The 23,097-nt window shown below is 33.9% G+C and overlaps 1 pseudogene; it reads right to left on the reverse strand.

The window, feature by feature from the left end:
• Window positions 1-703: 703 nt before the first annotated feature.
• LOC120122267 lies at window positions 704-19,929 on the reverse strand (annotated as a pseudogene).
• Window positions 19,930-23,097: the final 3,168 nt, after the last annotated feature.

The following is a 23,097-nucleotide window of genomic DNA, read 5'->3' on the forward strand; positions in this document are numbered from 1 at the left end:
CTAGCATCCATACCTCAGGAACCTCTATTTCAACACCATCCACCTCTACTCTAACTTGCCAGGGAAAGTCTGCAAACGTCCTATCCATTATACTCTTAGCACCTTCTCTTGCATAAAGCACTTTATTCATAAACTGCAGGTATATTGAGGCAAAGTCAGCAATATGGAATTGTATAACGAATAAGACCAGATTATCAGGCATGCAAAAGTTACTACAAAGAAAACACAGTCCAAAATATCCAATTCATTTAGATCTTCAATTTTCCGTTTGTATGTACTTCAAAGCTATATGTTATTACAGCCTCCCTGGTTCACACTTGTGCTATGTTGATAATATGTAATGAGATGGAAATCTGCATATAAAGTACGCAAAGACTTGTGTTTCACCAGTTAATATAAGATCTCTGCATTATTTAGATTGTAGTAACATGCAAAGAGCAAGTGTTTGCTCTAAGGGGCAGATATACATTTCCAACCGATACAATTGGATTATTATATTTACATTTCTAAAATCGTGTATCTATAAATATGTAAAGGGAAAAGATCAGAAAGTTCGAGCTATCATAATCAGGTAGGCTGAAATTTAAAAACATTTTTCAATTGCACAAACTACATAATTAGTCCATAAATTATCACATTTATTTTGCATAGCATTTGATAAGCACATTGCAAGAAGATGATAACAATCTGATTATACAACTTCTCAAAGATTCTCCTCTCGCAAGTTGTGAATGTCCAACGCGACCTTCGCATCACAACCAATCCCTGTGAGAAAATCATAAAGCATGAGGAGACTAACAAGTTATAGTAAGTGAACAGGGGAAGACATTGAAAATACTACTACACTGGTCTAACCAAGAAAATGAAACAAGATAAATCTACCAGTCGGCCAGCTAAAATACCAAGTGACCAATCTGAATGATTTTCTCAGTTTCAGGATATCATAGACATATATTTACAAAATATAATTGAAAGATATTTATAGACATAATGCAACATGCAACCAAATCCAAATCAAGCAAACCACAAACCCTCTATTGGGTCAAACATCAACATGACAATCTAGACGTTGAACTTAATCAGATTCTAGACGACTAAAAAGAACTAGTCTGCATACCTAGATAATTGTTCATAAATTTTGGAGACTGAAGTGGCTTCCCCTGTTGGTTCAAAATAGCTACTTTCCAGCGGTCAAGAATTGTCAGTGCAGCATGCTCTATGTCCTGTAAGACTCTGCAGAGCCCCCTTGTCTTTCCACTAATCCCAAACCACCTGCCCATGACAGTATCCTTGCCATATCATTTCCAATTCCAGCAGGGAGAATTGCAACTGGAGGTGGTGAAACATAATTTTGCTTGTCTATTGCATAAAGAACCCAACCAACAGTACCATCCCCACCACATACAAGTATCCTAAAATGAGGAACCTTTCTGAATAAAGAGAGACCCATCTCTGGTCCCTGTGTTGAACTCCATTCAAAAACCTGAATGGACAAAACCCTCAAAAACATGAAAATGATAAACCAACGAATGGCTGTGACCAATTTTAAGGAGAATACACAAACAAAAACATCAAGCTGCAAAACAAGTCAAAAACATGAAAACAGAAACAACAAGAAGTTCAGACCAATTTTAAAGAGAAAACCCTTCAAAACACAAAATCAGAAAACATATTGACAACTATGAAAGTCAAGAACCAAACCTAAAATCAGATAAGCTAGAACATTATTAAAAAGAAAGGCATTCCATGTAGCGGTAACAGCAGTTGCAGTATAATTATAATTTATAAGGTTATCAATTCATTAAGAAACCCAAGAAAAATACGTGCATTTGGCATCATCTTCCAAGAATTTGAGGGAAGTCAATCCTGGCATGTAACCGTGTGTGCAATTACAGTTTTTTCTATCTCACTTTTCTATTAACTCTAGTATGAAATGGCAAACCAAGAATTCAGAAAACTCTCACGACCTTAAGAGGTTATGTTGGTTACTCTTCAAATTCAAGTGAGTCTACCAGTCATTTGTAATGAGCAAATAGCCGGAAACAGATGAATGATTCTAAAATTTAACTATTGTCATTAATATGGTATTAAATGCTAAATTTTATCAAGTTTAGCTAGCACAATCCTTATCATCTGTTGGGGTGTTAATTTACTTCTCGAAAAGCAAGTAAATTATCTCATCAGAGAAGTGGGAGTTTAAATTCATTTTAGCCCATAGTTCCTCTCCTACACAGCTACCCCACCCTCACCACCAATAAATAAATGAAAATACACACTAGCACATTAGTTTTAAAAAAAAATCATGGATAGTTAATCAAACCTGAACAGGATTCAACAGAAGGTTCAAGCGCTGCCTGAGGGAATCTCCACGCCGGGCACCACTCTTCTTATTGATGAAAACCAGTAATGGACTCGCATCTGGTGGTAAATCGGTCAGCTCATATCTTTGTTTCATCCTTATTACTTGAGACTCATCCTTCGTATTAATTGATCCACTTCTTTTGATACGAGGCTTTGACTCTATTTTCATATCATTGCAGTTTTTCTCTATTGCATGAGAACCATTTACACTTTGTGGGTATCAGCAGTGCCCTCGTCGACATGTCACAAACACTACCATTACTACATGTATCAACAATGGTTTTATTATTATGCTTGTGTTTCTTGCTCTGATTCCTAATGGTTTCCCGTACCGAAGAAGCTAACTCATTTGCACCAAGTGTGATTGAGCTCAGAAATCCAGAACTGGGGCTCAATTTCTTAACATAAAGAGGTGAGAGAACCAACCTTCTGAATGGTCCTAAATCACAAATTTTATCAGTTTTATTAGACATTGTACTGTGACAGTCCACATGCAGGAGTCGTTGGCACCACAAGCAACACCATATAGGAGAACCACCAAGGAAAGACCCGCTGCATGTCTCTTCACAATAACTACATAATGATGCTTCATCAGGTTGATCGGTAAGCTCTGTCCATCGAACTGCCCACTGGTGCATCACATGCTCAAACCCAATCATAGACACACACACTTACAATCCTTCTGTGCACGTGAAGAGCAGCTCAAATGAGCCACTGCACCACATATGTTACAACGGTGAATGAAACTATCTGAAGCGACCCACAGAAAAAATCCAAGAGAAATTAATTTTTTTTGTTAAAATATGTAAAATCATAAATAATTATAAATAAAATACAAGTTCAGAAAACCATTCATATATGACAGAAAGAATTAAAATCATACAAGTTCTAGACTCAGTATAAAAATTAAATATGATCTACATGCCTCCTAATTACACTTGTACCGTACTCTGCAAGCAAAGCCGAAGGAACTCTAATTACTGAAGTCGATAGCTGCACTGGATCGATCTTTTAACATGAAATGATGAGTAAAAGAGTGAGCTTTAGAAAGCTCAGTAATAGAGAACTACCAAATGATGTTGAAGGACATGCAGATAAATGACAAGCATAAATTTTCTCGTATTAGTTCAGGCATCTACATGTTTTCGTGATGAGCTGAGGTTTCATTGATATTTCTTTAGGTAACAGACAAGTAGCTTATAGCTCATAGGAAACATTCAGAATACCAGGTTCAGAGATTGAAACAGACGTCTAGTGTGTTCCCTCAAAAGCAAAATAAAATGAAATCATAGTTTATAAACAATAGTAATTTATTTCAGTAAAACATGTTTTTTAAAATAACTGTAGTACCCTCCATCCGAATACCCCGTGTGAAAATTCCCAATACATCATCCATAAGGACTTATCCTAAACCCGTAGGATCTATGAGTCCAATATGAATGATCATAACATAAAGGATTTACCAGCTAACTGAACCTCAGAGACTCCTGAATCCTACCCAATCAATACCCCAATAAAACAGTTTCAGATAAAACCAGTAATAACAGAAAACAGAAATTAGAAGTTGGGTTTTTACTTAAAATACAGAGTTTCCCTCCAATCGTACACCAAATGCAGTACCCCAGAACAGGTGTCCATAAGAACTTACCCTAGACCCATATGATATAGGAGTCTAATATGAATGATCAGAACAAAAAGGATTTACCAACTAGCTGAACCTCAGAGTCTCCAAACACCTACCCAGACAGTACCCTAATAAAACAAATCAGATAGCAGACAATAATATCAGAAATCATACTTTAATAAATCAGAGAAACATTTTTTCAATAGGGAACACACTAGTGGATCCAAATATTTTTCGAAGGAGTTTGAAATTATCAGGAATAGAAAATATGAACACACGCAAAATTGATCGGATTTTAGAATCGAGGTCACCATTAAAAAGAGTTCGATTACTAGCAGATCTAATCAAACATTCATGAATCAATGCTTCAAGACCATTTAGGATTTCAAGTGCATCAGAAAGGTGTTTAGGAACCTTTACATCAAAATAAATTAAGATTTCATATATAACCAGAGCAATTCCATTATTTAGGCCATTAGGGGTATTTCGGACACTTTGATTTATAGTGGATTCTTAGCAACTTAATCCAAAGGGTGAAACAATGATTTACGGTATTCAAGATTTACATCGATTTATCAAGATATCGGGTCAACTTGAGCTAAACAAATCCCAGCACTACGATACCTGTCAACCACTCGAATCGATACACTTCAAGAGTATTCACACTTTAATACTAACAACACTAGTTGAACCTATCATCTTCAGAACCATCGTTGAACGGATCTTGAGGAACTGTGCGTATTTCAATGGTATTTGTTTTATTTATGTATTGCAACGGGGTCGTCTCCATAACCTTTAGGGGTCGTTAAAATATTTAATGCTTCACTGTACTTTTAAAACTTGTCCACAAACATTTCCTCAAACCAAATCATTAGGGTATTTGGTTCATTTCAGTACTCGGGGTTATTCTAGTCATTCTCTTTCGATTCAGTCTTATCATATAATTCAACCATTTTGAACCATTCAGACGTAACTGATACCATATTTGGTTTAGTCTTCAGGCGTTTGCTTAGGAACATAACTGGGTGCGTTTGGTTCACGGAATATAAGATTACCAGTGGGAATGTAAGATTACCAAGGAATAGCATTACTGGGAATGTTGTATTTTGTGTTTGGTTGGCTTAGCAGGAATGTAAGATTACCGTGTTTGGTTAAAGGAATAAAAGATTATTGGAATGTATATTTGACCAAATTGTCCTAATTATATATTTGTGTAATATTACAAGTTGGAAAATATTTATATATTTCTTTAAAAAAATTAAATTCATAATATTTATATTTTTTACAAAATTAAAATAAAAAAAAGTTAATGAAAGGGTAAAAATTTTATTTAAACCCTTGAACTTTATATAAAATTTTAATTATAGATTTTTTTTTTGTAAATCTAAAATAATTTAAGGATAAATTTGTAATTTAACATTCGTAAAATTTTTATTATTCGATGACAGAATAAATATATTTTTTGAAAAAAAAATAAAAATTTAAGGGCATTTTAGTCCAAAACACCGGTAATCCAACAATACCTAAGGAAAGGGAGGTAATGACATTCCCGGTAATATACCCCAAAAAATCCACTATTGGTAATCTTACATTACCGGGAATAGGATTCACGGGCTAACCAAACGGGGGAATGTGGATTCCATTCCCATGGGAATCCCACATTCCCCAATCCAAACACCCCCTAAGTATTCTTTCCAGGGTTATTTCCCACTTTGGGCACAATTCTCGTCTTTTTACATCATAAGGGTATTTTTGTAATTTTACTTAACAAGAGTATTTTCATAATTTATTTTCCAAGTATTTTCGGTATTTAACCATTTTACAAAAGAAATCAGATTTTGTAGATTCTTAGGTTACTTGAATTACCAATTAACCACTGAACTTGAAATTATTTCCTGTTAATCTTCCAGTTTCGTACACGAGTCCATCTAGTCTTATTCAATTTACCGCCTTTATACCGAATTCAGTATTAGTTTTAGAAATCCTCAATAAGCACGAGACCATCATTTTCATTCATGGAATTATCAATTATCAACGAGTATGATAAAGCATTCAAAAGGTAGTAAATTATTACCTCGATTTTTTAGCCACACCAATCGACCAATTAAACTCCATTTGGTCTCCCTTTAACATAAATTCGACGTCCCCAAAAGTCTCGGATACATAGCAAAACAGATTACGTCAGAAACATAAATTAAACATGAAACTTTATATTGAATCGGGAGATAAAATATCAAAATATAGCTTACCGGATTTGAATTTGGTGAAACATAATGTGGATTCTGGCTCAGGGCATCGAAAAACATAAAAATAGGAGTTTTCGAAAATTTTGACTTTTTGATCAAAGTCAACGATCAACAGGTCAATGGTCAAGGTCAAAGTCAATGGCCTGGTCAACGGTCAACGATTAGGTCAACGAGTTAACAGGTTTTGTAACACCCCCAACCCGTACCCGACCCGAATACGAGTATGAGATATCACATTGCCTTTTCAAAACGTTACTCTATAAGTAGTTGAAAACTCAAATTTCACATTTCTAGCCCATGTACACTTCTGAGAACTTAAGGTATGTGAGTGCATTGAGGGTGCATAAATGTTGTCACCACAGCTCGTATAATTTGCACTGAGTGCCATATAAAAATTGTCTCGAATGACCATATAGAATTGTCCCTAAGGACACATATATGTTCCAGATGATCAAATATGTCTCGAAGGACCGCTATATGTTCCAAAAGGATCACATATAGTCCCGAAGGACCACATAGAACCCTCGACTCTGGCATGCCAACTATACCCCTAGTCCCGAAGGACCACATAGAACCCTCGACTCTTGGCATGCCAACTATACCCTAGCTCTCATATCACATAACATGGCATATCATTTATATTTGTCATATAATCACTAGTCACACAATCATCACATAACTTATATCATTTCACATGTATTCACATGGGTCATATCTCATAGCATCTATCACATGTGAATAATCACTTATATCATATCATATAACTTTGTCACATAAGCATATAATCTCAACTTTTATCACATAGTTCATGTAACATTTTATATGGTCACTTAGATCATTGTCTTAACATAACATAACTTCATGTCACATAACATGTAATGCAAGCAAGGTGTATTAACATATACATGTAATCACAACTTATATCATATACTTATCCTTTATCTCTTAGTTCACATATCAACCCATATAATTAAGCAGGTACTCTTACACATATTTAATAGTTTCGTATATCAATACAATATAGCTTATCTCACAGATTACATAATCATTTATATCATATAAATTTTATACTAGTTTCATATATTCACTTAGTTCAGCTTCACATAGTTTGTTACTAGACATGTATTCTATATGGTTCATATATACTTACCCATACAACTAATATTACATGTTAGTATAATCACTTATGTCAGTATCTCCTAGCTTATATCGCTCATATTATTATATTATTATTAGTTATTATTATTATATTATTATTATTATTTTATTATATATGATATTATTATATTATTATATTATGTATTATTATTATTATTATATTATATATCAATGCTACTTAACTTATCTCAGTCTTCATTTAATCACATAAGTCCATTATATCAGTTCACAAAGATCTAATTCATATACTTATACCTTGTTATTATATATTCACCTAAATCTTATATACAATATACATATGTCATATAGTTCACTAAACTTAGAATTTCATAGGATTCATTCACATATCACATGTTCACATAATTACTTAAGTTGATAATACATAGCTACGTAATTCATATCGCAGGCTTACATCTTTTTCTTCTATCTCTCATAGACATATAGAACATAGATCCTCATTATATAACTATTACATGTCCATATAATCATTTATATTTATTCCACATAGTTTATATCACTTTCTCTTATTATTACATAAGTCATTGTTATTTACATGTTCAGATCATGTAACTTATATCATAGAGTCGCATCATTACATAAATCATACCACATAGCAAAGAACATATACAATACATATTCACATACTAACAGCTACCAACCATACTTATATTCATGCATTCATAAATCAAAACATAAAAAATAGACTCATTGCAAGTCTAATTTCCATACAATCATATACTATAATCATATGCACTTACTTGGGCCTCACTAGTCACAATAACACTTATGACTCTTGTACACTCTTATAGCTTCAAATCGTCTTGGACTGCCTTTGATCGATATCTACACAAATATACGACTTTTATGAATATCAAAGTTCGAATTACTTATAAACAATCAATATAACTTAAGCTGAAAGAAACACTTAACTTAACATTTAGGCTCAATAGTATGGTACTCCACTACATTACCAATACTACTCTTCTATGATATCGATACCCTCTATTGGTACCAATACCATTTGGACATTCTGAATTATAACTTGCAATGGTATCGATACTAGACCGTTGGTATCGATACCTTCCTTGACCAGTACCGATACTACTCCCTTAAATATCGATACTTTTTAAAGATTTCATCGGATTTTATCATATGGTATCGATACTATTCCTTCAGTATTGATACCCAAGCTCAAATCAAACTCACTTTGCTTTGATGTATCGGTACTGGGTGAACAATACCGATACCCCATGCCCATAACTTATTTATTTAATCCGAAATATTTCCAAAACTTACTTGACTTCCACTCTACTAACTCCTTTCAATTCATTAAACTCAAATATACTTATTAAAACTAACTTATATCACTTAAACATCCAAAATCCTCATAGAACACTTGAAACTAAAAATCTTACCAATCATTCAGCTTTGTTATTCAACCTCTTTAACCTCTTATTCTAACTGATGACAAGTCAAATATGACTTCTGAATTCATTTACAAACTCTCTTTCAACAATTCACTTAAAAACTCTTTATATTCAATCTTTCATAACTTATCCATCTTTGAGTTTTAAACTACTTTAAGTTTTCCTTAAGCTTATATAACACCCAAAGACCAAAAGCCAAACTTAAAATTAAAGTTACAATCAACTTATAAGAAACTCACCTTTGAAATGAGCTCACGGTTTAACTAAAGGAAGAAGAAGAGAAAATATTTCCAGATACTTGTTTCTTTCCTATTCCCACATATATATAGTCCAATTAGGATATTTTTAATTCATTTTCTTATATAATGACCATTATGCCCTTCTATCTTTCCATCTTTACTCATCAATCCCACTCACATCATTTCCAATTAAATCCCTAAACTTTTCAATTTTTCCAAAATTAGACACAAAGTTTTAAAATCTTGCACTTTGGTCACTAGCCCCATTTTTTGGGATGTTATAAATCTCAACCCTTAAGAAAATTCATCCTCGAATATTCACTTCATACCGAAATGGGGAAATTGTCTACATCTATCTTATTCGCACTCCCATTTTACTTCTAATCAAATAATCAGAGGCTGGATTATAAATTAGGGCAAACTACACATTTAGTACTACAACTATCATTTTTGTTCAGTTTAGTCAAGTAAATATTTTTGTTTCAAAATCGTATATAATGTTACGTTTTGGTTTCATTTTTACCATCTACAATTAAAAAAGTGATGGTGATGTTGATGTATCATCATTGTCATGTTAACATGATTTTTTTAAAAAAAAAATCACATGTCAACATTTTTGTTGATTTTTAAAGGCCGGTGATTAAAATGGAATCAAAACGTAACGTTGGGTATAATTTTTTTTAAAAGTAATAGTTGGACAACCAAAACAGAACAAAAATGATACTTGAGGTACTAAACCTATATTTTACCCTATAAATTAAAGTTAAAGTGATGAATCAAATTAGAGGCCAAATTACCAAAAACAAAATGAAATCAAAACTATAAATCAAAACAAAAGTCACGGAGAAAGGGAGTATTTGTTGGTTTAATGGATTATAAAGGTCAAGACCGAACAAAAATGTATGGAGGTGAAATCCCGCTAGGGTTTAAGTTCATGCCTACAGACGAAGAACTGATCAATAATTATTTGATAAACAAAGCGATTTACGGTCCTTTCTCATCTCCAGATTTTTAAGAAATCAATGCGACTGATCTGTTCAAGGAATCTCCAAAGAGTTTAGGTATGTTCTTTTACTTCTTGCTTAACTATGAAATTATGAATTGTGTTTTTGTTTTTATTTGTTCCAAATTATATAATATGGTTAGCTAAATTATGTTAATGACATGTTCACAGATGCTCTCTCTGTTGCTTAGTTGCTTTATATCTCGGTCAGTTTGTATCTGGGTTGTGTAATCTGCTGATAAATATCATGGAGATATATTTTCAAGTAATTGGAAGAAAAAACTACATAAATTAATAAGTTATTTTTATTTTTATTTGATGATATTTTTAAATAAATTCCATAAAAAATACATAGCTTAATTTTTCCATTTTAAGTAGAACTTGATGTAAAACCTTTTTAATTATTTTTTAAACTATGCATTAATATTAGTGTAACTAAACGTGGGTAATTTTCTTTTAAATAAAGAGTAGTTAATTTTAAGTGACATTATGATAAAATTTTTCAAGTTAGAGTGATTTTATTTTAACTTCTTCAACTCTGAACTAATTTTATGTCAAGAGTTTTATATGTTCACTACAACAAACACTACAACAAAATAGAGTTTTAGCGGCGTTTTTAGTCCTATAGCGGCGTTTTTAAGCACCGCTAAAAGTGCTTGCGGCAATTGGAAAAACGCCACAAGAAGCGCCACTAAAAATAGCGCCGCTAAAGTTAGCGGCGTTTGAGAACAAAAAACGCCGCCATAGGTCAATATCTATAACAGCGTTTTTGGAACAAACGCCGCAAAAGGTCGATATCTATAGCGGCGTTTTTATAACAAACGCCGCAAAAGGTCGAGATATATAGCGGCGTTTTTGGAACAAACGCCGCAAAATGTCGAGATTTATAGTGGCGTTTTTGGAACAAACGTCGCAAAAGGTCGAGATCTATAGCGGTATTATTGGACACAAACGTCGTAAAAAGTCAGATCTATAGCGGCGTTTTTGGAACAAACGCCGCAAAAGGTTAGATTATTTGCGGCGCTTTTGGATACAAACGCCGCAAAAAGGTCAGATCTATAGCGGCATTTTTGGACACAAACGCCGCGAAAGGTCAGATCTATAGCGGCGTTTTTGGGTACAAACGCCGCTAATTACCATTCTTAGCCAAGATTAATTGATATTTTGCATATTTCATTTTTTCTATACAACACCTAAATTTAATATCATGTAACTTTATATAAATAACAACAATCATAAATTTTAACAAAAAAATAAATTAAAATTTATAAACATTAAAATTAAATGTAATGTAGCTTTGATTTTCATTACTTCGAAAATATTGAGTTCAAGTCCACATATGGAAAGAAAAATAATTTAGTATGCATATAATATAAGCTACAAATGTCACTTGGCTGGATTCCTGACCTAAGGCATTCCAAATTTTCTTGGAGATTCAACTTCTGCAACTCCTCCCATTTTTCTTTGTCTGCAACCATTTTCAAAGTTATTGGACATTTCTTAATGGAAAGCATAAGCGAAGGATGATCTCTTGCAACCTTCTGGACTACGCCCACCGCTGCCCACACTGAAACCGAAAAATTCAATAATGACATCCCAACTAAATTCAATAATTGTTGAAAATGAAGGATACTTACGCTCCAAGTGAGACTTTGACCAGAACAACAACAAGATCAGTGGCACTAAGAAGTCCCCCCAAGCAACAGTGATGTTCCAGTTCCACTCATATAAAAAAGTAAGCTGTAATGAGAATATAATATTGTAATTACACAATTATAATATCAAATTTCTAAGCACGAAAGGTGGGATACCTTCAAAGCAGATCCAAGACAGAAGGCCGAAATAAGAACTCCATGACCAGCAAGCAGAAGCATTTGTGCCATACACCTCTGTTGACACATTAGCCACAGTTTTTTAAATGATAAGGTTCAAAGTCATAACTTAATGGATAGAATGATGTTTCAAACATACGGCAATTGAGGTGAAAAGGAAAATCTTTGGTAATATTTCCTTTGATTGGGAAATGAGAAATCAAACAAAGATGTTGAGTCCAACTACGAAGAAAAACCATTGAAAATAGCTAAAAGCCAAAAACTACAAGTAGTTACCAATAATCTAAAATAGGTCAAGCATGCAGACAAGGGGAAGAAAACAAAAGAAAGAAAGAATATAGACTAACACTTTAATGAGATTGAAGGGTTTTGAATGAAAGAACTCAAACCTCTGGTATTTAGAAGCATCTTTTTAAGTAAAACTGTGAAAGTGATATTCTTATGCACTTATAAGCCAAGGAAGCAAAAACAGACCTTTATCTGGTGCACTTCCATATAAAATGCACTCTCGAAAAGTAAAGCATGTAGAAAAATAGCTAATAGAAGGTCAGGATCAATGTTGTTCCCTACAAATCAGAAGTAATACCCGTAATTTATGACTTGTACCATATTCTGCAAAGCATGGATCAACCGCATTGACAATGAGTAAATAACTTCTAGAGACAAGCAGAAGAAATCGTAAAAGACCATGTTCTAAAGAACAGGAAATAAAAGAAACAAACTTGCAACAGTCTAGCATGACTAAATTTTGATACTCACTTATTGATCAATATAAGTGTTCAAATTTATCTTACAGAGTTTTAAACTCCAGCAAATGAATTTCGTTCGAAATAACTAAACCATTAAGAATGAATTCATTTTCTATATACTCGCAGTGTAGTTTTTTTTGAACTTTCACAAGCAAAGCTAAGGACTAGCTTTGGTCTTTTCTAAATACACTTTACTTGTGATATGTAAATACAATTTCTCAAAAATTAATGAAAAAAAGATATCAGTTTCGCTTGTGGGGAAAATTTATTTTTCGTGAAGTTTTTATTTTTATTCTATAATAATAATAATAACCTAACTGAAAATAGAAATGGGCAAACTCTTGAACTCATTGAGTTAAAAAGGAAACTCCGGAGCATCAAAGATGAACTTATCAGTATTTTTATTTGGATAAGAAAATCAAGCACTGAAACAATATTAAAAGAGAAAAGCAGATAAAAGGAAAACCCCAGTAAATTAGTACTACTATTTTATGGCAAAATAAAAAATTAAAATCCAGATTAGATCTGGTGACATACACTATTGAACTTAGATGAGTCAAGTTAATCTATTTTAGAAGCAAATGGATTAAAAATCAAATGAAGTTAGTATAAAACAATGAAATCAACAAATTCTGATATATGGGTAAATAGAAACAATAAAAGTGAAAGTCAAACCCCATCAAAGTTCAGTGGATAATTCTACTTCTCCTACGCTGATAATTTAAATTTTTCCTTATGATAATAATAAGAAGAAGGAGGAAGTGGAGAAGAAGATGAATCGGTAAAGAGAGGAAGAGGCAAACCGAGAGAGCCGGGACCAAGGCCAATGATAAGCAAAGCAATAGTGTACGAGACTCTGGTACCGCGAAGAAGATGTATGCAAGCAATTCCCAGTACCAAAGAAATCCTAACGAAGATAACCGCATCAACTGGCTCCGACGAAGAAGAGCTAATCTCTTCCAGCGATTAGTCTGTTTCTTGTAGATTCAGGTTCAGATCCATCATTTGGATCTCGGTAGTTCAACTTCGGATTCCTCGCTCTTCAATTCCAGCGATGAGTTCTTCTAAAAATCTGGATAAGGGAATCAAAATCAGAGATAGCGTAAAAACGAAAGTGAAATAGATGGGTTTGGGGTTTGGTAGTGAAGCAGATAGGTTTAGGTAAACGGCGGGATTGAAAAATGCGTGAGGGGGAAAAATGAAAAAGGGTTAAAGGGCGCGTGATTTAAAAATTGTAAACTTGCGGCGTTTGTAAATACAAACACCACTAAAGTACGAGTCTATAGCGGCGTAAGTATATAAACGACACTAAAGTACAAGCGTATAGCGGCATTTGTTTAAAAACGCCACTAAAGTACAAGTGTATAGCAGCGTTTGTAAAAACAAACGCCACAAAATTACAAGTCTATAGCGGCGTTTGTATAAAAACGCCACTAAAGTACGAGCCTTTAGCGGCGTTTTTATACAAACGCCGCTAAAGTACTACTCTGTTGTGGTGTTTGTATAAAAACGCCACTAAAGTACTACTCTGTTGCGGTGTTTGTTGAAAAAACGCCGTTATAGATGAACCTATTGCGGCGTTTTTATAAAAACGCCGCTAAAGTTACCATTTTGTGGCGTTTGCTATGTAAACGCCGCTATATGTTTAAAATTAGTGGCGTTTACTCCAAAAACGCCACTAAAAACGCCGCTGTAGAACAATTTTGCTGTAGTGAAAATAGGTATATAGCGGTATTTGTCGCGGCGTTTTCAAAGTAAACGCCGCTACAGATAGTACTTTAGTGACATTTTTAAACAAAAGCCGCCAGAGAATCTTACTTTAGTGGCATTTCTAAACAAACGCCACCACAGAATAGTTATTTAGTGGCGTTTCTAAACAAATGCCACAATAGGTTGGCGTTTTAGACAAACGCCGCTAAAGCCTAGTACTTTAGTGGCGTTTTTTGACAAACGCTGCTATAAATATGACGTTCTTTAGTAGCTTTTCAAAATAAATGCCGTAATTATAACGTGCATTAGTGGCGTTTGTACTTACAAATGCCGCAATAGAGTTACGTTTAGTAGTGTTTTCGATAAAACGCAGAAATTGGCAACATATTAGTGGCGTTTGAAATTGAAAACGCCGCAAAGTTTGAGTTTTTATCTCCTAAAACCCCTAGACCTTTTTCATCTTCTATTCTTCATTTTCAGAAACACTCGCTCTCTCCACCATTTTGCTTCCAACTTTGTTATTTGAAAAAGAAAGGGCTAACCGAAGATGTCGCTTCGAGTGTTGAACCCTAATGCCGAACAACAAATCGGTGGCGCTGCACATGAACATCAACGCCGCCAAGTGGTTGCAAGATGTTCTCAAAACGAATCTGGGTCCCAAAGGCACCATCAAAATGCTTGTTGGTGGAGTTGGCGATATCAAGCTCACTAAAGATGGAAACACTCATTGAAAGAAATGGTTCTTTCCTTTCTCCTTTTTTTTTCTGCAAAATTTTTAGTTGTTTCTCTCTCTTTTTGCCTTGTTATTTGTTTGATAGGAAGAGGTTTCGTTTTCTTAACCAGATTTGAATGCTTCTTTTGCAATTAGTGGAAGAATGTTAAATAGTTAGGGAAGATGTGGATTTTTCATGTTTGAGAACGGAAATGGTTGATTTCGTGCGATTTATGTAACCCCCAGACCGATGGGGGTAGCCCGATCCGATCCGGGAAGTCACATTAGGGCCACCGAAGCGACCCACTGTAAAAATAGCGGAAAATTTAAAACTTTTTATCAGATCATGTAAACTTATAAAATCAGTTTTCACTATTTAAAAATAAAACAGATTTCCAAACTCGTATATAAATCAAAATACAATTACATGCCCCCTAATCACATGTACCATACTTTGCAACAACGCCGTACGAACTCCCTTACTGAAGTCAATAGATGCACTGGTACAATTCTTTTAACCTGAAAATGTGAGTAATAGAGTGAGCTTTGGAAAGCTCAGTAATACAGAACTACCAGATGATGCTGATGAACATGCAGATACAGATAAACGTATTTTTCCTTATTGATTCCGATATTTACAGATTTCTTTGGCTGAGCTGAGGTTCATTGATATCGCAAGTAGTGACAGATAATATTCATTTCAGATAGAAATATTTCGGATGTCTAGGTTCAGGAGATCAGAATAGGTTTTCTAGTGTGTTCCCAAAAATCATGTAACTTTTCAGATCTTTTTAAAAAAAACATATATATATATATATATATATATATATATATATATATATATACCCCCATCCAACAAGTCCAAGTTGTGTAGGTTCCCCAGAACCATACACCCACCATCAAGTCCAGTAGGCCCTGAGCACACAGCCGAGGAACCGGTAAATAAGGCCCTGAGCACACAGCTGAGGAGCCTCCAGGTATACTTCCTCCAACATTATCCCCCAAGTAAAATATGTCCGTCCGTAAACGGATATATCAAAAATCAAAACATAAATCAGGTCAAGTATCATTCAGAAATCAGGTTAAGTAACAGATCAGAATCCAAGTCAAGTATCAGATCAGAATCCATGTCAGATATCAGATCAGAATCCATGTCAAGTATCAGATCAGAAATCAAATCAAAAATCAGGTAAAATATTCATGTGAGTATGGAACACACCAGAATTTACAGATAGTATTCAAAGATATTGGATAATCTTAACAAGTAGGGGAACACAGATCTTTAGTATACCGATAGAATATCGGAATTCAGAATCACTATTGAAAGAGTTCAATAACTGACAGAATCATCAGTTATTCAGAATGTGACTTGAGCTGATAAGGAAGAAATGAAGGTTCAGGACATTTATATTATATGTCGATTGATCGAATTATCGGACAACTCTTAGATGAATAGTTTCCAGAACTAATGCCTGTCGATTGGTCAATTCATTGTTCTTCCAGGGTATTTACTCTTTAATACCACAATTCTTTTCCATAGACCATTTTCGGAATCATCGTTGAATAGATCTTCCAATGTCTTTATTTCATTTCCACACTTCCACAATATCATGAAATGCTGACGTACTTGATTAATTTGTTCAAACTCATTGTAATTGTACACTACGTAAACTCATCAGAGTTTCCAGACTTATCCAAGTCACTTACTAAATCCTCAGTCATTGAAGTACCTATTTCATTTAGCAGTCATCTCTATTCCAGTTACTTCAGGATTTCCAGAGTAATTCAAACGTTCCTGAATTTCGGATACATGTTGTACTTCTATTCCATTCAATTTGGTCTTCGTGGTTGATTGTCGAACAAACGTCCAATTCTTAGTACTGAATACAATCTAGAGCTGAGTTGAATACTTCCAAAATTTATCATCGAGCCTAACTTGAGAAGACGAACACATGTTCCAGTAATATCTATGTCATTCAGGTATTGACATAGCTTTAAGGTTGATCTACTCACTTAAATTGTTTTCCATTACCTTTAAAGATAGTCCAATACCTATGCTTACTTAGATTCCTTAATTAATCCAAGACATTTACTTAGTATAGGCCATAAGGGTATTTTGTCATTTTTGGTGTTCAGTTTTATTCCATTCATTTCAGAGCTCGAGGATATCCAATCATTCCTGAGCTTGGTGATATTCTTGGGTCATTTCTATTATAGGGGTATTTTGGTCATTTTACAGATCCACGGTATTTCAATCTTTTTCCTCAATCCGATCTTATTATTTAATTCCAATTTATTATCTATTCCAGTCCGTTCGAACAATTCTGATAGCAGAATACCCCCGATAAATTACTCTTCAAGTATTTACTCATTATTTGAATATTTTCAGGTCAAGTGTCTTCTCAGACTTTACAAACGGAATATCAAGAATTTTCTTGTACTAAGTCGGGATCTTAACAATTAAATCCGTACTTAATCGAGTTAAGTACGAATCCTCTAAGTATTTTCTCATTCAGAGTCAACTCAGACTATTCTACCTCTTAAGGGCATTTCCGTAATTTCTTAACCAGAAAATTTCGATATTAGCTCTTAACGAAAATAAGTATAATTTAGAGATCCTATGATTAATTGATTTCTTGAACACTCTCTGATCTTGAAATGATTCCCTTAACAGACTTCTAGTATCCTTCACAAACCCTCATAAGACTAAAAACCGGTTATCCGCATTTCCTAATCAAAACTAGCATTTCTTATGCACATCAATAGTTTTTACCATATCAATATATCTTTTCAGAGTTATTAACCAACTTCCAGGGACAATTCTTATCATCTTACAACATAAGGGTATTTTCGTAATTTTACCCTACCAGATTATTTTCACAATTTCTCATCCAAGTACTTTTAACATTTAACCTTTGATGAAATAAATTATAAGTTGCAGATACAGGGCTGATTTCTTTATCACTAATCACAAACTTATAATTTAATCTAACAATTCCTCAATCTCTTATATTAGTCATTCGATCCGTATTCAGTTACAGAATTTCTACCACATTCATATCGAGTGAATAAATTATTCAACTCCACAAAAGTGACCAACATTATCTTATTCATGCATTTACCAATATCAACATGTTCCATAAAGCATAAAGAGGTAGTAAAGTATTACCTCAATTTTTCGTGCCATACTGGTCGACCATTTAAATTCCATTCGAACGCACTCGATCTTTGATTCCACTTCCAATATTTTCCTCTCGATCCAGACCATCACTAAAATTAGGGACTGAACTAAATTAATTTGCATTATTGAGCCATAAACTAAAACTAAAAGAAACTATGAGACAAGGCCAAGTTCTTACCATACACTCATGATGCGATTTTCCACTATATTTTCTTTTTAAATCACCACCCACATGATTTTCCTTTTGGGAAATCATAACCCCATTTTGCAAGTAATTGGTGTGTGGGGCATTGCCACATAACCCACGTGGAGTGTCCCTTGCATGCACCACTCTCAATTATTAATTCTGGTTGTATGTGGTAATGAACCAAAGACCAAAGCTATGATCAAAACTCATTTCATTTATTAGTTTTGTCCTTGCACGAACAGTCCAACCACCATTGTATCCCAAAAAAAACAATGCATTTCGATTCAACATCAAAATCCACTGTACACCATCAGACTCGGCTCGCCCTCTTCGTCACCGATCCGAGCTCCGATGATCGTCCAATGAAGTCAAGACGAGCTATGTTGTTCCTCGCTGGCAACCCGACCTTCCCACCCCGTAGATCTTCTTCTCATCACTCTTGCTATCAAAGCAATAAATCGTGTCAACCAACTCCTTATCCGTCCACATAAAATCATGTGCGATAGCTACTCTACGTAAATCTCGAATAGAAATGCCTCCTTTTCCAGCTTCATCAAACTGAAAGAAGTGCATGACCATTTCATCATCGGTCATTTGGGTGCGATTGGTGAACGAATTTTTTTTTCTCCATATGCGTCAGCAAGATCACCGAACAGGATTGTCACAAGGGCATACATAAACCATTCCCGATGGCACTTATGGTGCCCATGATTATTCACATAATATCTCTCAAACCATAAAATGAAAATAGATTGTATAACGGAATAAAGTTGATTTTCTTAACTTCTTTTGTTGTTTTCCAAATATTTATTTTCTCCACTCACGCCAGATATTTTCTTTGGTTCTTCTTGACTTTTCGATGAGCTGGCCCCATGCAAATCGGTATCACCATTACAAGCATTCTCGTTGGCCATTGCTAAAGTTCCTCGAGCTATAAAAGTTTGATCACTGCTCCAACAACTTCAGAATTTAAGTTGCAACAACAGTACTTATGAACTGAGAATAAACACATGGTGACTCCAACATCATTGATTCCTCCATAGCACTGGAAAGTTGATGGTGAAGCTCAACTTATTCATTTGAAAAATGGGGCGGCGAGGATGTGAGCAAACACGAACCTGATGAGAAAGCCAGTAGCTGAAGAGTTGAATGAAAGGCTCGGAAAGGCATGGCAGCAGACCAGATTGTTGATAAAAATACAGGAGGGTCGAGGTAGCGCTCATATCCAGGTGAGGTTGTCGGAGCAGCGGTAATTGAACGTTTAGCATGATTAGGTGAAGTAGAAGCTTGTGGTGAAGTAACCATTGCATTGAATCCTAAGCTTTCCAGATATATGAGAAATGAGGAAGACAGGAGAATCTTTTGTTTGAGTGATCATAGACTTGTAATCAAAATAATCTTTCCACTATTTTTAATCAACTCACTGTTCGTTGCTCTATGTTTGGCAAAGCAAGTCCCAAAGACGAAGCTTATTATCCCATTGTCATCTTTCCCTGTCATTATCTTTTAAAATCGGTAGCTTTGATGGTGCCTTCCGAGGAGACATGAACCTTGTACTTCTTCCCGGTTCGCTCGTCGACGACGGTTAAAGAACCGTCGACAGAGCAAGAGGCGGCCTGAGCCGATACGCAGCAGATATTCAGGTTGGTGGAGGAGCAATCAAGAGCTACCAAGTGACCAGCAAGCACAACCAAACGTGCCTTGACTTTGGAGTCTTCCATGGATAAGTATGGAACTTGTGTTTCCATTTCCTCATCGTCATCCCTATTATTGGTTTTAAAACCCAACTACCCCATAATAAGAAAATATCTATGTATTGTGTGGCATTCATTATTTTTAATAAAATAATAGTAATAATATTTGTCAATCATACTCCAAATTTACTCATAAACAATATCAATCTCACTTATTCTAGAAATCTCTCAATTTCATAGTAACCAAGAAATGGAAATTTACATATAAAGTCCTTAAATATTCTCCATATTTCTTATGAACCCAACATTTTTAATTAGGAAGCTATTTCAAAAGTCATGAGAATTTTAACCCCTAACTTAGGGTGTGACAATTTACTTAGTTGTTTGATTGGGAAAATGTTTCAGCAAATTCAAAACCCGACTGCAATTATGATAGCAAGAACAGTTGTTGCACAAGATGACACTAGCAGCGATGGAACTACATCTACTGTGCTCTTCATTGGCGAGCTAATGAAGCAATCTGAGCGCTACATTGATGAAGGTTAGGACTCGTTTGAGTGATTTGAATACATGTTAAAGAACTGCTAAACTCTGCACTTCTGTATTAGATTTAAGGGTTTGGATGGCATTGGGATAACTGAAGCAATTGTTTCAATCATGTTACTGGCTGTAATATTGTCTTTGTAAGGAAAATTTAAGAAGACTTTAGTAAGATTCTTTAGGTCAAGCTCATGATATTGCCCACTGAAAATGATCAAGGAAAATTTTAATTTCAAAATCCACATAGTTGTAATCAACATTTTTGACATAACATTTCTGCATGTACATACACACAAACATATTCATACATATATTTCCTTTCCTCTTTATCAATTATACGCTTGGTGATAAAGCTTTGGTTTAGGGATGCATCCACGTGTTCTTGTTCATGGCTTTGAAATTGCTAAAAGAGCTACCCTTCAGTTCCTTGAGAAGTTTAAGACTCCTATGGTGATTTTATTTCTCACTTGTTTATGAATATTCTGGTTTTTTTTTTCTATTTGCTTCCTTGCATTTCTCCGTATTTGATTTTATTATTTAGCATTATTTTCTCTATTTGATCCAATAGTGCCTTTAATGTTCGAAAGATTTAGGTCATGGATAATTGATTGGCAATGATCATTGCTTTCCTCATTGTGTCATTGAACTATTTATTAATGAAAGTTTAATTTTAGTTCCGGAGTGTTTTAGCTATAGTTGTATTAGTTATTTTATGTAGTAAGATTTTATATCTTAATTGATTAATTTATAATATTAAAATTTTTAACATGTTGACTTTCAATATATTCATTAATAATAATATTTTCATTAAAATTGTTGTTTGTTTATTACATATATTATGTCCAGGAGAAAATTAAATGAATTGTGAATTGTTCGAGCTTCTCAAGAGGAAGAATAAAAAAAATAATGAGGAATTGAGTGGTGTTGGATCTTTGGTGTTATTTTGGATATATGCTTTGTTTATTCTAGTTAAAAATGTTGAACTACATTATATTTCACTTTAATGTAAACTTTAGTTTTTTATTATGGATTTCAAGGTTGTTGTTATGAATTTCAAGTTTATATGCTACATGTTAAAATTTTAAATTTGGGTAATAAAAGAGCAGAAAACAACATTTGAAAAATCAGTTTTAATTAGTGGCGCTTGTATAATAAAATGCACTAAATACATTGTCAATACTAGCGTTTGTAAAACAAAACACCACTAAAGTTCAAGATCTTTTGCGGCACTTATATAGAAAACGCCACTATATATTTAGTCAATAGCGGCGTTTTACATTCACAAATGTCACTATATCTAAGAACATTTAGCGACATTTTTAGGAACAAACACTACTAAAGAAAAGATAAATAGCGGCGCTTTCTTAAACGCCGCCTAAAGATCATAACCTTTAGCGGCATTTGTAAAAAAATGCTGCTAAAAAGCATAACATTTAGCGGCGTTTGTTTTTGTGCCAAAAGGGTTTTTAGCGGTGCTTAAAAATGCCGCTATATGACTAAAAAACACCGCTAAAACCTATTTTGCTGTAGTGGTTCTGTTAAATGTTTGTTTAGGTAAACATGACTTCAATGTTACATTAATGATATTTTAACAAAATAAGTTGAAATAAAAAATACATATATTTTTTAGGGAATCAACTCAAAAAAACTCAAAAAAAAATTAAAGAGCTTATCAACAAAATATGAAAATCTTAAGGTCATTTCAGTAGTTTTTATAAATCCTAAATCTATTTCGAATTCTACCTAGAGGGAGGGGGAAGTAAGACTCTAGGAAAAAAAGGAATGCTTCTAATGGCTCTAGAACTCATAATCTAAGAGAATATGAGAGAACAAAGATGAACAACTTGACCAATCGATAAAATGTACTTGTCCTTCCAGTCCTTATTAAGTTATGCTATTTTGAATAGTGACAGATCCACTAAGGAATAAGGGTGTGTAAGTGTTCATCATTAAATCTGAATTTTTAGATAATTATTTATTTTACTGATTGTGTCACTTTAAAATTTTATATTATTAATATATAGGTGTTAATCTTTAAAAATATTTTTGAATATATTAGTGAGTGGTGTAAATTTATTCATTTGTGTAATAATTTTTTATTGTTTGGTTTAGCTGTACAATTCCATAATGGAGAACGAGAGTGGTTATTCTTTATTTACAAAGATGGAGATTTGATTATATACAAAATAAAGCAAAACAATTAGGGTTTTGAAATCAAGGTATAATAAGTTGGTATTAGACAAGAATGAAAATGTATTAGCTAACAAGATCTATTTCATTTATGGAGATTTTATGATTTTCCACCTTTTCTTTAGCCAAGCATGAAAGAAAAGGATTCTTTTAACATAAATGGTTGTAGGAACACTAAGAACTTATTAGAAGTTATGTAGACTCAGAGAGGGAAAGAAGAAGAGAAATGAAGAAGATGGAGAGA

Source organism: Hibiscus syriacus, unplaced genomic scaffold (assembly GCF_006381635.1).
Source record: "Hibiscus syriacus cultivar Baekdansim isolate YM2019G1 unplaced genomic scaffold, ASM638163v2 tig00110384_pilon, whole genome shotgun sequence".
NCBI classification, from domain to species: Eukaryota; Viridiplantae; Streptophyta; class Magnoliopsida; order Malvales; family Malvaceae; genus Hibiscus; species Hibiscus syriacus.